The sequence below is a fragment of the Marmota flaviventris genome, unplaced genomic scaffold (assembly GCF_047511675.1).
Source record: "Marmota flaviventris isolate mMarFla1 unplaced genomic scaffold, mMarFla1.hap1 Scaffold_398, whole genome shotgun sequence".
Taxonomy (NCBI): Eukaryota; Metazoa; Chordata; class Mammalia; order Rodentia; family Sciuridae; genus Marmota; species Marmota flaviventris.
The window spans coordinates 1-17172 of NW_027288238.1; the positions used below are offsets into that span (position 1 = coordinate 1).

Consider the following 17172-nt stretch of genomic DNA (forward strand, 5'->3'; position numbering starts at 1 on the left):
CACTTTGAGAGAGCTTATTTGTCCAACCAAGAAGTGTACAAAGCTGAACACTGTTTCAAAAGATGCTAAACACAGATCCATTTCCATTTCAGATATCACACTGTAAACAAACAAACAAAATGGTGTCCCAGGAAATGGAGGGTGCTAGGTCTTCAGATCTGTCCAGTAGCCCAGGCTCTAGAATATAAACACATTAAAGAAGATTCTTTTTTGAAATATTTTCTTGAGCCTAGTGGTAAGGTTGTGATATCTGTTTTTTTCCCCTTTGATGTGACACACTGAGAGAATATTTTCACAAATCAAAGGCATACCTGACTATACATATTTCTAAATAATTCAATAATATATTGAGAGATGTAATTTTAAATTTAAACTAGAGAAAGCAATTCACTCTCTATAAGATAGCTGCTATTTTCCAGATAATTAGTGTACCACATGTGATTGAATGTTGACATCTTGCCTACAGTGGGTATATTGTTGTCTATCACTGTATAAGAATTCACGCAAAAATTACTAGCTCATGTTTGAATTGTCCATCAATTAATCTGAGATCATCTGTGATCCTTTTGTTGCATGTGTTTGCTGATGATTGATAAGATTACTCAGAGGGTGATCTGGCTACCAAAGGAAGCACCCTGATTCTCCTCCACAGGATATTTTATGAACAAATAAATTAATGTGAGAGAGAACCAATGAGGTCACAGAAAGACATCTGCAACTGAAACTTTTCTAGATTCTTCTCTGTTGGTCTGCATATTTCCTGTTTGGCACACGTGATAAAGATCATCATGGTGTTTGTTAAGCTGCTTCCTGCTTCTATGCCAGGCCTGCTGAATCACTTCAGTAACACGACTTTGTTTTTAGATATACATGACAGTAGAATGATTTGACTTTGATTCAGCATTTTTCAAAAGTCCTCAAGTTGTTTTCATAATCAACCACAGTCGGAAAGAGCCTGGGAGAAATGTGGGGAGAGAGGAACTAATTCCAGTCCAGTTCTCAAGTCCTTAAATAATCAAGTGTGTCTTCAATTCTCAAGTTCCCTGCAACTTTTGCCAAACTCCACTTGGGTAGGGACTGTCTAGAGGTCCTAAAAGATTTATACTTAGAACTGGCCTTCCTACTTTGAGACCCTATGACCAAATGAGGCTGTGTGTCTTTTGTCACTGAAAATATCTCTGCAAATCAACATACTTCCACAGACAGGAATAAAAAAAATCAGACACAAAAGAAATGGAATGTACTGCCTCCCCATTTTTTTTTTCTTTTTTTGATTAGGTGATGAGGGCTTATATTTTCAGAGTGCACTTACTATGAACCAATCACATCGTCTGATAATAGGAGTTGAAGAAATAGAAAAAGTATGTCTTTTTTCAAAAATATGTTTTAGTTGTATATAGACACAATACCTTTATTTTATTTATTTTTATGTGGTGCTGAGGATTGAACCCAGTGTGACATGTGATAGGTGAGTGCTGAACCACTGAGCTACAACCCCAGGCATGAGAGAGCATAAATCTGAGAAGTGAAATTGGAGTGATAAAGAAAAAATGTATGGGTTCCCCAAAATTATGTTTGTACAACTTTGGAAAAGTGCTATAATGTTCTTCAATGACAAATGGAATCCTCTCCTGTTTTCAGGCTCAAGAATGCTGGCAAAGCTGCCTTAGCAAGAGTAATGAGTGACTGACAACGTAGATGGTATGTGGGAGGGCTCTGAGAGAGCTAGGGATTAGCCTTGCTAAAGCTTCCCATGAGGGAAAAATGCTCTATGAATGGAAAATCTTTGATTTGAACATTTAAAAAAATGCTCTATGAATTGAAAATCTTTGATTTGAACATTTAAAAAATGTCTAATGAAAAATTCTATTGCAATTTATCGTTCATATAAAAAGAGAAATGGAGAAGGAAGTAGAGATGAGAAAAGGAAGAGAGAAAAGGTGAAAAAATAGAAACTCAATTTAACTCTTCTACTAAAGCCACATGTATTTTACACTTTGTTTCAAGGCAACTGCATAAAGGTAACTAACTTGAATTGTTTGTTTTTATAAAGACATAAATCTATTAGAGTCAATATGGTCAAAGTAATTATAAGAAAATAAGAATGACACTAGAGGCAGGATCAGTCTAGCATCTCTTGGTAAGCAGCAGCATTTTATATTTTAAACTCATTTTCAGAAACTCCAAATATTCCCTGGGGCCCAGGGCTACACACCTCTGACAAGACCTTTGTATCAATAATACCTGAATAGGGCACAGGGATGAACCCGTCAATTCTGCCATCACATTTCTCAGTCATTAACCCAGGGCTGATATTGTTCCTACAGTGTGCAAAACGCTTCAATTCTGGTTAAAGAGGCTGTTAAATGATCATCTGGAACAACTCTGAATCAACAAAGAACATCACATCTGAAATGAACCTGGGAGAGCAGGCCACAGGCTCCATATGTAAATAAGAAAACTCAACCCAGAGGACGGGGCTCTACACTCAATGAAGTGCATGGTTGGTCCTATTTGGGGCCATCTTCTATTCCATCTTCTACTTCTAGAACTGACTTTGTTATTGTGTGTGTCACTAGAACAACAACTAAAATAACACTTATTGAATTTCTAAAAGATTTTTTTTCTCAGTTTGTTCTGCATTTACATTCCCATTTGATTTTCACAATTTTCTAGTGGTTATGGCTATTATTCCTATTTTACAGAGGACAACGTTGAGGCTTGGAGAAATTAAGAGCATTTCTGGCTCCCTCACTGCACATATGACCTTGAATAGAGGCTGTTAAAGTTGTCATCTAGAAAATTATCACCATACTAAATTCCTAATATGGTATTTTAAAAGGTAACATTAGGCAGTTTATGTGACTACCCAGCACAATGGTGGGTATAGGGTATGTCACAACATCAGCCAGAATTTCTCAGAGTCTTCCAGGAGCTTCCATTTCCCAGAAATAAAATACAGGTTCTTGACTCATCTATATGGCCTGAGCTATCTTGAAACACCCAGTCTTTCAGTTTTGACCACTCTTCCAATTCTTCTCTTCGTGAGACCCTCTCTACCCTAAAGTACTATCCTGCAGCATCCACCTCAGAGACCATACTATTTAAAATTGTGGCTCCTAACTCCACCATTCCCAATACTTTCACCCTACTGTTCCCTTTTCTCCATAGTATTTATCATTAATACACTGTATTTTTATATATTTTCTATTTTTATCCCTCCCTACCAAAATTTAAGCTGCAAGGAAAGAAATTAATCAACTTTGCTTTATTCTTGCTGAGCACCCAGTTGATGTTCCTTCATTAAATAAATATAGGGATATCCTTCTCTGTCCTTTACTTTCTTTCTCATTCAAGGTCACATCCTTTTTTGATCAGAAGTATATATCCTTCGAAGTATGCAAAAGTCAATAGAAACACTTCAACTTTTATATAAAATATATTTAAAGGGTTACAAGACAAAAAGAAAAAAAAATCCAACCAAGCAATAACAAAACAAAGTTTGAATCAGGGGCCTCTTTACCTGCACTGCAGCTCCTAGTTTGAGAAGTATAGGACTTTTTTGTAAATTTTTTTTTTCATTTTTTTAAAGTATTCATGGGGGCTTAGGCAGGCTGAATCACCCATTCTCTACTCTCTCATATTTCAGTAATGAGCATTCATTGACTGAATCCACTCTGCACAGGACTCTGCATATGCCATGACTAAATGGAAGACAGACAACACCTGTGCATCTCAATTCATTATTATATGATAAATACTAAGAAGGTATTATATTCTGAAGGACCCAAGTAGGGGGCATGTACCCCCAGTTGCAATTTCAGAGAACAAGTTTAGTGACATCTTGAAAGATATCCAAGATAATTCGGTCTCTAAACAACAGAAAGGAATTCAAGTCAGTGCTCACACTGAGCAAATAAAAAGTTATAAAGTATCATAAGGCACCCATGGAACTGTAAGAAGTTTTGTAATACTATGACATCAGACATGAGGCTCAGCCTCTCCTATGTGTTATATAAAAGAATCAGCCTTTACTTGTGGAAAATAGATTGATCCAAATTGTGTGCAGAATTATCTTGTTATTGAAAATATCTTTAATCCAGGCTTACTAAAGATTTAAAAGTTCTTTTCTCCAAGTTAGGGCATAATCTCTTTTTTTTTTTCCGTGCCATTATGTAAGCTTCCAGGTGACCTTAATCTTTAGAACGTACTCCTAAACATTCTTGAATGTCTGCTTCTCCCTATGTCCAATATATTTTTATCAAATGGCTAAATTTTAAAATTCTCCTGAGACTGATGAATCTGGCCAATATGGGGTTCCCTGATAATTATTTAGTGCCAGTTTTTCTTAGTTGAAAGAGCCCTTGTGAGAGAAGAAACTAATAGCACTTTTCACAGCAGAGGACAGAGGAATGAGTAGAATCAGGTGAAGAGTGCATCCTGGCAGAGAGTCTCACTGATGGCCTGAAACCACTAAGTTTAAAGTCAGAAAAGGATAGGTAGGAGAGAGAGAGACAGGTCATAGAGGAGAAGATAAAAAAGAACTGCAGTATGGGTAGAACAGAGAGAGATTCCTCTTCATTTCAAACCTCACCCTAATGGGTTTTAAAAAGAAACATTAGCACCTATGTACTTGTATATTTTATTACTAATTAAACCTAACATACTTGTCAGTTTTGATTGAGGTGTTTAGTGTACAGTATGCTCAGTTGAGCAGGGGTGAGCTCTTTTAGATCAAGATTGATGTCCCAACAAGTAATGGAATGTTTCACTTAGGTAGTTTGGTTCTTTGATATCTGCAAATATTTTCAAAACACAATATTTTTCAAAAGGTTTCTACATGGTATTTTGTTATGAAATATTGCAAGAAATAATGTGGTTTGAAAAGTACTGACAATACTATAAAAAATAAACAATTAGCATTTCCATTTTCACTTACAAGAATTTCCTTTTTATTTATTTTTTACTTATATTGGAAGTATCATTTGTTTTTCTTTAAAGAAGAAGGCAATGAATGACTTCAAGCCCACTTCCAAACAAAACACAGCTGTATTATGTTATTTGCTCCCTTTTTCAGTATTACAGCCTGGGAGAATTTTTAAGTACTATTTACTTATTGATGACTCAAAATATCTGTTTATCAGTAGGCTATTCCTTTATTATTAAATATTATAATGATTTCTACAGTTAAAATGTTTACACCTAACATCTTTTTAAAATTTTTTTTAGTTGTAGATGGACACAATACCTTTTTTATTTACTTAGTTTTATGTAGTGCTAAAGATTTAACTCAGTGCCTCACACATGCTAGATAAGCACTCTCCCACTTAATCACAACTCCGGTCCCACATAAATCCTTTAATGTAATTACAAAATTGTGTCCAGTGGATAATATTAAAGGGTTGAGAGAATAATTTGGCTGAGATACTGGTTGTAACTATCCCTATATACAGAAAAGCAACCTGTGTCCCAGTGGGGTTAAGTGACTGCCTCAAAATGGAAAATTCATGAGAAGGCACCACCAGGCCCCAAGTAGTCATTGTATAATTCTATAAGGTAGAGACTTTCATAGAAATATATACTGACCATGTGCCAAAGATTGAATTCATGAATGAGAAATTTAGAAACATGACAAAGTTGGTTGGAAGGACATGGGGAAATCATATATATATATATATATATATATATATATATATATATATATAACAGAGTCTGTTGAAAAAAACGTTGTAAGAAAACTGCAACATACTGGGGGTACTGTATCTACAAAACTGGATAATATTCTATAAGGCAAGAAAACCCTAAATTTTGGAGTTACATTTTCTAGTAAACAGAAAATATTTGCAGCTAGTCAATCTTTCTTAGTTTAACATTTAACTTCAGAGAGTTCATGTACAAATGTATAGTACTAGTTAGTCAAAGTTATCTTCCTCTATAGCAAAAGTTAGCAAACATTTTTATATGGCACCAGGTAGCAAATATTTTTTACTTTGTACACCACAGAGACATTGTCACATCCATCTAGCTTTGTTATTAATATTAATTGATATTAATAGCCCTATTAATATTAATAATAATTAATATTAATTATTAATGTTAATTAATTAATATTCATTACCTATTGCCAGTAGCTGCTTTCTGCTTTCAGCCGCTATTGGCAATAGGTAATGAATAAAGATGACTCTGTTCTCATATGTCTGTATTTACAGCAGCAACAACAAAAGAGACAATGGCTAGATTTGACAGGACATAGTTTTCTAATCCATTTGTCCTAGATTGGACTGAGGAAGATCCCATATCCAACATTATAAGAAATTAAAAGTGTTGGAGATGTGGGGAATTAGCTTAGTGGTAGGGCACCCATGGGTTAAATACCCACTACCCCCAAAAAATATGTTTTAAGGAAAAAATTAATCAGATTGAAAATTCTTTATATTTAGTTATTATCACATATGACTTAGAATAAATTCACCTATAGCATTACTACTATATGTTCATTGGGATGCTAGAAAGAAAGTAAAAGCATCATTTCAATTGTTTAATGAAGTACAACATTGAGGTAATAATAATTTCATAGGAAAGTTATTCAAACTTTAATGAATATATGAAGAATATGCCAAAGTCAAACTGTGATTCTTTTTTGGATTTCCAACATGTAGTACCAAAATTTTACATTCCTTTTTATTAATTAAGCATAATCTACAATCTAACAAAAATGATTAATCAGAAATTGAAGTTGTGTGTTAATTATGATCCATTGAAACATTTTATATTTGCAGTATAAGGTTTTTATAGTATCTCCAGCTTGCAGAACTAACATTAAATACTGTGTGGATTAATAGCTGTCAAGTGTGCTCTACTTTCAGTATAAAGTAATATAAATTAGCTTCATAATTTGTCAATTAATATAGTTCATCACTTCTGAAATTCTTTTAACTCTTATGTGCACTTACTGCTATAGTTACAGGTACATATTTTTCTGAAAATTTTTTTTTTCTTGATTCTTAAGTTATAAGAAATAACTTTGGTTCTGTTTTTTTTTTTTCTCTCTGTATTTCAGTTTCCTGATTGAGCAGGCTACAGAGATAAGACATTTCTGAGTAAACTCAGTGGAGAGTGAACCAGACTTAAGGCAATGACCCTGAGTAGCCACCATCAAAAACCTTTGTGCTATTTTCTCCAGCAGTTTTTCTCATTAAAAAATAAATACACTTTAAAGCATTTTCTTTTCCTAAAAGTTATTCAAGGTTGAAAAATGAATTCATTTCATTTAAGAAAAAAATCTAGGGCTGGGGATGTGGCTTAAGCGGTAGCACGCTCGCCTGTCATGCGTGCGGCCCGTGTTCGATCCTCAGCACCACATACAAACAAAGATGTTGTGTCCGCCGAAAACTAAAATAAATAAATAAATAAATATTAAAAAAAAAAAGAAAAAAAATCTATTTTTTTAAAATAATGGAATAGTCTTATTAATAAATGTTTAGCCTCTTTCTCTTTCTGTCTCTCCATCCATATTCCCTCCCACTCACATTAAACATCTTTCATAAATCAACTTTGTTGTGTCCTCTAGAAATCAAGTAGCCTATAGTTTCCTATAGAACACAGTTCTCACTTTATATGAATAGTTTTTGGCAACAATTCTAGAGCTCATTTTCCCAATTTAGAGTTTCTTTACTCTCATCAGTCTACCACCACAGCAGAATTTCTTATGTTGTTAAAAATATCATGTGTCATGCAATGCCCGCTATTTTGCCTAAATATGGGTATTATTAGTAAACAAATAAGCAAAACTGGAAAAAATTAATATCTCAGGCAACAGAAGAATACCTTCAACCACGGCTATATTGCTAGTACATCAGACTCAGGAGAACAAAGCTTAGAAAGGTGTTGCATATACAGTCTCACCTCCACCCAGCTTTCTTTTGTAAAGGCTTGCCTTTGCCCCAGAACTTAGATATCAAACATTTATGACCAACTTTGGGGGGAAAAAATAAAAGACACTTCCTGTTGGAATATGTTCTCGGCCAATAACATCAAGAAGATGAGAAAGTCTGAGTTAATGGCTGAAGTTATTAATTATAAACTTAATTTTTGAAGAAAAGAAATTAAGTTTGCTATAGCAATTGAGTTGCTTTGCTAATAATTTCTTTGATACTGAATTGGGTTCTAAGGGCTGCCTTAAAATTAACTAAAAGTGAACTGGCATAAAACAGCAGACATTTGGGGGCTGTAAGTCTGAAGTCAAGATACCAGAGGACTGTGTTCCTCTGCAGTCTCAGGAGAATGTGCATGCTGTTCCAATGTCTGGGGACCCAGGCGTTCCTCACCCAGAAGATGCCTCTCTGCTTCTGCCGTCACATGGTATTCTTCCTGATTCAGTGTCTAAAGTTCATTCTTCTCATAAGGACACCAATCATATCGGACTATCTTCCCTTCCCTTCCTGATGTATTTTGGGTGTGGGAACGTGGCTCAGCAGGGACGCGCCTGATTGCAATAGAGGAGACCTTGGGTTTCATCCCTAGAACCGCGAACAAAGAAAAGAAAAAAAGTAAATGATTCCGATTGCATTTGTAAGAACTCCATTCTCAAAAGGGTAAAACACCCGTGGAAACCGGAAGCTATCCGTTTCAGGGCCCATTCCCTTTGTCCTGACGCAGGGCAGGAACCCGCAGTCCACGCCCCATCTCGTAGCTCCGCCCCAATACCCCTGGGCACAGCCTTGCCCTGCACGCACAGGTGCACGCACTGGCGCACGCGCTCATGCTCGCACGCTCGCCGGCAGGCACCGCCAGCTGCTTCTGCGCCCTGGGTTTCTGGGAGGCCTGGAAGAGGCCGGCAGTCGGGGGAGAAGGACGTACCTTCCAGTCCCCCAGGTACTTTCTGCTGACTGCTGCCTGGGCTCTTCGCTCCTGGTCCCACGGCTTCGTCGCCTTCTGGGGAGGCATGGCGGCACCTTTCCCCTTTGCAGTCCCCGGTGAGGTCCTGGGGACTCTCACAGAGGCAGCCTGGGCCCTCACCACCGTTCTGCTGTTGGCTTTCCCAGAGCCGGGAGGAGAGCCTCAGGTAGGGCGGACTTCAGTATCCCTCGCTGTGTGTGGCAGCGGGCACTGTCCTGGCTGGAGAGGCTTCGGGCGAGGAGTTGGGCGAGGCAGTGCGTGGAGAGGGGGCGCGCTGTCTGTCGCTGTGAGGCACATGGCTGGGTGGATGCAGTGGAGATTATAGTTGTAGGCCAGTGGGGCAGAGGAGGGGGTGTGCTGTTCCTGGTGCTCACTCCTTCAGGCGGCTGAGTGGGTGTGGTGGGGTTATAGAGCTCATAGTTGGGTGTAGTTGTGGGACAGTGGAGGGGGTGTACTTGGGAAGCTGCTGGAGATGGAGCCCCTCTCCTGAACTGGGGAAGGGGACGGGGAGAAGAGTAAAACGTGAATTCAAGGGAAGCTTGTCTCTATTGTTAAAAGTATGGATGTATCATATTTTAAAAACTGTTCTGAACTATATCTGCAAGTGTTTTTTTTTTTCTTCACAGAAGTAAATTCCAATTTTTCAGTGTAAGTCCAGCCATTAGCTGATTTGTAATGATTCATTTTTTTTAATATACCAATGGCTTCCATATTTTAAAACGACCCATTTTATGGAAACCATTTTTGAAAGTCCTCGTTTACTTTGCCTTATATTTCACTATTTCCCAATAAGTAGAATTACTCTCCATTGACATTTTTCTTTATGCTGTGCAAAGGATATATTCGTTCTGAAATACTTTGATGTGCATTCTTCCAGTGTGTCTAATGCATGCCTCATGGAAAATCAGTTATCAGTTGGTTTTGTCTTAAAATGAGAGATAAGCACTGGAACTGAAATGGTCAAGTTTTTAAGGCATTCACCTAATGTCTTCTGATGACATTTTTCTCTATTGAGACATGTATTTTATAAATGCATGTCTTTGTAATAACACATATTGCATGCCTTTTGTTGTTTATACAACCAGTTATAGTAAGAAAAAGTTTTTTTGTTATTGTTTTTATTTCACATTATCATTTGATGGTTTTGAACATCTGTCCATGTTCAATAGGTGGGGATTTATTAAATTTATGATCAGCATCTTGATAAAAGAGGCTGTTAGCCAAGTTAGGGTTAATTTTCATTTTACCACAGGGTCATATGTCATAACTAGATTTCACTTAGGGGTTACACAAGTTAACACCAAAATAGACAATTAAGAATATTAACATATTAACAAGCACAGTTACAATTAATTTTTTTTTGCCTTTGAGATTTTACCATGGGATTGAGAACTACATGAGGAATATCTCTTAGAAGTTATTGTAAGTGTAGAAGCTTAATAAATTTGCCTAGATGCAACCAAGCTTATATATTTTAATTGAACTACTAAAACCTTAAAATCATATCACCTTTTGATTTTCCATATGTAGAATACTTTCTGAGGGTTGGTTATAATTGTCTGAGTTCACTTTATAATTTTTACCATTAAGAGTACCTCAAAATGCAAATGAAGGCTCTCATGAGGAAAGTAAATATGTGAATTTTGGTTTTCCCATAGCAGTTCTGTGGAGCATCCCAGAGCCCCAAAGTCCCTGATAAGCTCCTCTAGTTGGACATTGTAAGTCTTGCTAAGTGCTGCTGATGGTGGGGTATGATAATGGTAGTAGAAAAGAAGAGAAGGGATTCATACTTGATTTTTTTAAAGTTTCTTCTAATTATACATGACAGTAGAATGAATTTTGAGATGTCATACGTAAATGGCATTTAACATCTCATTCTTCTAGTTGTATGTGGTATAGAATCATATTGGTCATGTAATTATATGTGTACTTAGGGTAATAATGTTCATTCGTAGGTATTCTTCCTACTCCTTTACCCCACTCCCCTCCCTTCACTCACCTCTGCCTAATTGAAAGTACCTCTATTCTTCCCTAGAAGGAATCCTCCTGTCTCAGTCTCCCACCTCATTGGCATTACAGGTGTCCACCACTGTGCCTGGATTTCATTCTCATTTATTCTGACTTCATGGGTAATATTTCTTTTCTCAAAGATTTATTTCAATTGGCACATAGTAAGTACATATTGATATGGTATAGTGTAATCATTTTGTTTCATGGGTAATGATCTATCTCAACTTTTATCATTGCTTTGTTGTAAATATATTTTTAAAAAATCTTCCCTATAGTTAGTTTTGGATATACAATACATTACTTCAGCTATATTCCCCCAGTTCTGCCATAGAACACCAGAACTTATTCCTCCTAACTGTAATGGTGTTCTGGTTGACAAATCTCTCTGCATCCTCTCACACTCTTCCCAGCTTCTGGTAACAACTATTCTCTCAACTGCTGTGAGATTTATTGTGTTAGATTCGACATGTAGGTCAGATCAGGTAATACTTGTCTTTCTGTGCCTGGCTTATTTTATTTAGCATAATGTCCTCCCTGTCCATCCATGTTGTTGCATATGACCGGACTTCATTTAATTTTATAGCTTCATAATATTTCTTTTTATATATTACGTTTTTTAAATTCAGTTTGTCAGTTTATGGGCACTTCTGTTGTTTTCATTTCCTGGGTATTATGAACTGTGCTACAATCAATACAGTAGTTAAGGTGTTTCTTTAACATGTCCATTTCATTCCCTTTTGTGTAAACCCAAAGTGGAATTGCAAGATTATGTGGTAGCTCTACTTTTAGTTTTTGGAGGAAACTTCTTATTGTTTTTTGTAGCAACTGAACTAGCTTACATCCAACTATCACATTCTTCAAAAATGGTTTTTGTGATTTGCCTACCACATGTATCCCAATACTTTCCCTAATATTGTGGCTTTCCAAGTATGAAAATATATGCCTAGCCAAACCACTATCTCACTATTTTCAATAGTGACATGTAAAAGGAAAGTTTCTAAAATTTCTCAAACAAACAATGACAGTTTCTGTCTGGAACTTTATTAGATTTTTATGCAGAGTTATCTTTGACTTTCTTAATCATTTACGCAGTTCATTTCAATAAACTAAATTTTTAAGTTTCCACTGTATTATTAGTTTTAAAAATTGATTTGTCATTTTTACTTTACCATATTTGTATCCCAGACTATAGTTTAAAAGTGGAGAACTTCACAGATACTGTTGAATTTATATATTGAAATGCAAGAATAAATAAAATGGCCATGTGAGGCATGAATTAAAAAAAAGAATAATTTGATATTATTCAAAAATAATTTCAATAACGATGCTATGAAATTAAGATGGTAATATTTCAAATATATTTATTTTTCTAGCACTTAAGACAAATAAACTAATCACCAAGAAAATAATAAGTACATGCATTATTATTTAGGCTGTTTATATATCCTGTGAATCTCAGAATTATTGCCTTTTATTTGGTTCTAAAGAAAAGTCATGGGGTCTGCGCGTTGGAACCGCGGCGTGAGTGCCCCGGGAAGATGGAGCAGCTGCCGCCCGCGCCACCGCCGCCGCCTGGGGCTCCCCCGTCCCTGCAGAGCCAACAGCAGCTCAAGCCGGCGCTCGAGGCCCAGGAGCAGCGGGCCAGGACGCCCCCGAGGGTGTAGACCGCGCCCAAGAGAGAGTGATGGTCTTCAAAATGAAGACTCTGGAGAATTTTAAGTTCTGTATAGGAATTACAAAAATTGAAGGAAAGAAAATTTTCAAAAGGAAATTGTTTTGAAAAGTATGTTTACAACTAACTGATTCTATTGACTATTTTTTTAAATAATAAAATACTTTGAGAAGATTATATTTACGGTAAAAGGAAACTGGACTAACAATGAGGCCAAAGACTTTTCCTGCCACAACTTATTCTGGGAATAGCCGACAGAGACTACAAGAGATCCGTGAAGGGTTAAAGCAGCCATCCAAGTCTTCGGCTCAGCGGCTGCCCGTGGGACCAAACAGTGACACTTCCCTGGATTCCAAAGTCCTGGGGAGCAAGGATGCCACCAGGCAGCAGCAGATGAGAACCACCCCGAAGTTTGGACCTTATCAGAAAGCACTCAGGGAAATCAGATATTCCCTGTTGCCTTTTGCCAACGAATCAGGCACTTCCGCGGCTGCAGAAGTAAACCGGGAAATGCTGCAGGAATTGGTGAATGCTGGATGTGACCAGGAGATGGCAGGCAGAGCGCTCAAGCAGACCGGCAGCAGGAGTATTGAAGCCGCCCTAGAGTACATCAGTAAAATGGGTTACCTGGACCCCAGGAATGAGCAGATCGTACGCGTCATTAAGCAGACCTCCCCAGGAAAGGGCATTGTGTCCACCCCGGTAACAAGGAGGCCCAGCTTCGAAGGCACAGGCGAAGCGTTCTCATCCTACCACCAGCTGGGAGGTGCAGCCTACGAGGGCCCAGGCTTTGGCACAGATGGCCCCGCGGGACTGGAGGAGGTGCCACGGCAGTATATGGACTTCCTCTTCCCAGGAGTTGGTCCCCACAGCCTGCCTGGCCACCAGCACCCCCCCAAAGCCTATGGTGCCAGCATGGAGGCAGCGGGAGCACATTTCCCGGCCACCTGCCCCACCGGTCCGTCCCTGCCACTTCCAGGTGCACACTATGGCCGCACGCACCTCCTAGTACCTAGGGAGCCTCTGGGCTACGGTGTGCAGCGCAGCCCCTCCTTCCAGAACAAGACGCCGCCCGAGTCGGGGGGCTATGCCTGCCTGACTGCCAAGGGCCAGGGGGCCCCGCCAGGCGCGGGCATCGCCTTCCCCACGCCCACTGCCGGACTGTATGGCCCGCATGCGCACCATAAGCAGGCTGGCCCCGCAGCCCACCAGCTGCATGGGATGGGTTCCCGAGGCCAGGTGTTCACTGGCGACAGCCCACCACAAAGCTTGCTGGTCCCCTCAAGAAACAGCCTCAATGTGGATCTGTATGAGCTGGGCGCCCCCCCCCCCCCACACTGGCCCGCCGCGACTCGTTACAGAAGCCAGGACTGGAGGCTTCACGCCAGCACGTGGCCTTCCGGCCTGACGGCCCAGGACCCAGCAGGACCAACTCCTTCAACAGTCAGCAGCCGCGGGCTGGTGCACCAGGCCAGGCCGAGCCTTCCCTGCCTGCCCCAAACACTGTCACAGCCGTGCACATCTTGCACCCAGTTAAGAGCGTGCGGGTACTGAGACCTGAACCACAGACAGCCATGGGGCCCTCCCACCCTGCCTGGGTGCCCGCACCTGCCCCAGCCGCTGAAGGCCTGGACTCGAAGGATGAGCACGCCCTGGGCCTGGGAGCCACTGCTGTCTACCCACTGGATGTGGAGTACAGTGGCCCAGACCGCAGATTCCCACCTCCACCCTACCCCAAACACCTGCTGCTGCACAGCAAGTCCGAGCAGTACGACCTGGACAGCCTATGTGCCGGTGTGGAGCAGAGCCTCCGTGCGGGCCCAACTGCAGAGCCTACGGAGAGGAGCGACAAGAGCCACAAAAGTGCCAAGGGGGACAAAGGTGGCAAGGATAAAAAGCAGATCCAGACTTCTCCAGTACCAGTCCGCAAAAATAGCAGAGATGAAGAGAAGAGGGAATCCCGCATCAAGAGCTACCCCCCCTATGCCTTTAAGTTCTTCATGGAACAACACGTGGAAAATGTCATAAAAACCTACCAGCAGAAGGTCAACCGGAGGTTGCAGCTTGAACAAAAAATGGCCAAAGCTGGACTCTGTGAGGCTGAGCAGGAACAGATGAGGAAGATCCTTTACCAGAAGGAGTCAAATTATAACAGACTAAAGAGGGCCAAGATGGACAAATCCATGTTTGTGAAAATCAAAACCCTGGGGATCGGTGCCTTTGGAGAAGTATGCCTTGCTTGTAAGGTGGACACTCATGCCCTGTATGCCATGAAGACCCTGAGGAAGAAAGACGTCCTGAACCGGAATCAGGTGGCCCATGTCAAGGCCGAGAGGGACATCCTGGCTGAGGCAGACAATGAGTGGGTGGTCAAACTCTACTACTCTTTCCAAGACAAAGACAGCCTGTACTTTGTGATGGACTACATCCCTGGAAGGGACATGATGAGCCTGCTGATCCGTATGGAGGTCTTCCCTGAGCACCTGGCCCGGTTCTACATTGCAGAGTTGACTTTGGCCATCGAGAGTGTCCACAAGATGGGCTTCATCCACCGAGACATTAAGCCTGACAACATTTTGATAGATCTGGATGGTCACATCAAACTGACAGATTTTAGCCTCTGCACTGGATTCAGGTGGACTCACAATTCCAAATACTACCAGAAAGGGAACCACATCAGACAGGATAGCATGGAGCCCAGTGACCTCTGGGATGATGTGTCTAACTGTCGATGTGGGGACAGACTGAAGACCCTGGAGCAGAGAGCACGGAAGCAGCACCAGAGGTGCCTGGCACACTCCCTGGTTGGAACCCCAAATTACATCGCACCAGAGGTGCTCTTGCGCAAAGGGTACACTCAGCTCTGTGACTGGTGGAGTGTTGGTGTGATTCTCTTTGAGATGCTGGTGGGACAGCCGCCATTTTCGGCTCCTACTCCCACAGAAACCCAGCTAAAGGTGATAAATTGGGAGAACCCGCTGTACATTCCATCCCAGGTCAAGCTGAGCCCCGAGGCAAGGGACCTCATCACCAAACTCTGCTGCTCTGCTGACTGCCGCCTGGGGCAGGATGGGGCAGATGACCTGAAGGCCCACCCTTTCTTCACCTTTCTCCAATGACATCCGGAAGCAGCCCGCCCCCTACGTTCCCACCATCAGCCACCCCATGGACACCTCAAATTTTGATCCCGTAGATGAAGAAAGCCCTTGGAATGAGAATAGTAAAGACAGCACCAAGACCTGGGACACTCTCACCTCCCCCAATAACAAGCACCCTGAGCATGCGTTTTACGAATTCACCTTCCGGAGGTTCTTTGATGACAATGGCTACCCCTTTAGATGCCCAAAGCCTTCAGGAGCAGAAGCTTCGAAGTCTGAGAATGCAGATTTAGAAACTTCTGATCTGGTGGACCAGAGCGAAAGCTGCCAGCCAGTGTATGTGTAGGCTGTGACCAGGTGCCCACAGCTCGTGTCTTCAGAGCCCGGGAGCCACAGCAGGTTCCTGAACAGGCAGATGGGAAGTGCAGGGTGACTTTGTTTGCAATAAGTCTGTTGATTAATCACTTGAAATTCTGGTCTTCACCAAGAAAACCCCAAACCAACAAGAAACTGAAAAAAAAAAAAAAAAAAAGAGAGAGAGAGACTGAAGTCTAGCAGATCTTCGTTTCTAGATTCTGTTTGATGGGTGTCAGGAAGGTTCAACAGGTCTTGGGATTGGCTTTGAGGGCCTTCACTGCATTAAAATAAGATTTTTAACAGTTTAGTACAGTTTAGAAAGAGCACTTATTTTGTTGATATCCAATTTTTCTTACTAAATTATAGGGATTAACTTCGACAAATCATGCTGCTGTTATTTTCTACATTTGTATTTTATCCATAGCACTTATTCACATTTAGGAAAAGACATAAAAAAACTGAAGAACATGTGATAATAAATCTCTGTGCAATAATGTTTGGAAAAAAAAAAAAAGATAAAGCTCTGCTCAGATGTCACGGAGACTGTTTTATCCACACAATGGTTTTTGTTTTGTATTTTTTCCCACATTTCAAAATTGTGATATAATGTTAAAAGCTGCTTTTATTATTTTTTTTTTTGCTTTTTGCATATTATAGTATAATAGAAAGTGTGAGCAAAGTGATATGGGTGTGATTTCAGGTGTCTGGCGTGTGGAAAGTACTGCATGAGCAGGGTTTTTCTATTATAAAATTACCGTATCTTGCCATTCACAGCTGGTCCTGTGAATATGTTTTTACTGAGTGTTTTTAAATGAGGTTTTTTAGACAATGTGCTGATAATGTATTGTGTGGGTGAATTCTTCCTTATGATTGTATCCCTTATTGTTTTGTTAAAGAAATGCAGATGTGTAACTGAGAAGTGATTTTTGTTTGTGTGTTGTCTTGGGTATGATTGGATTCTTTGGGGAGTAAACATAAACATTTGTCATGTACTAAACTTATATACATCAAAAGGGATTAATTCAGCTATACCAAAACATTTTAAGTTAATCATAGATCTGTGTCTATTTCTTGCTCTTTTCATTCTTGGTATAGTTGGCATGTGGAATCCAGTAGCTACCCTACAACTTAACTTTT

At 40.1% G+C, this 17172-nt stretch overlaps 1 pseudogene; it reads left to right on the forward strand.

Annotated features, from left to right (window-relative positions):
- Positions 1-12584: 12584 nt before the first annotated feature.
- LOC114080120 (serine/threonine-protein kinase LATS2 pseudogene) lies at positions 12585-16220 on the forward strand (annotated as a pseudogene).
- The last annotated feature ends 952 nt before the right edge of the window (positions 16221-17172 follow it).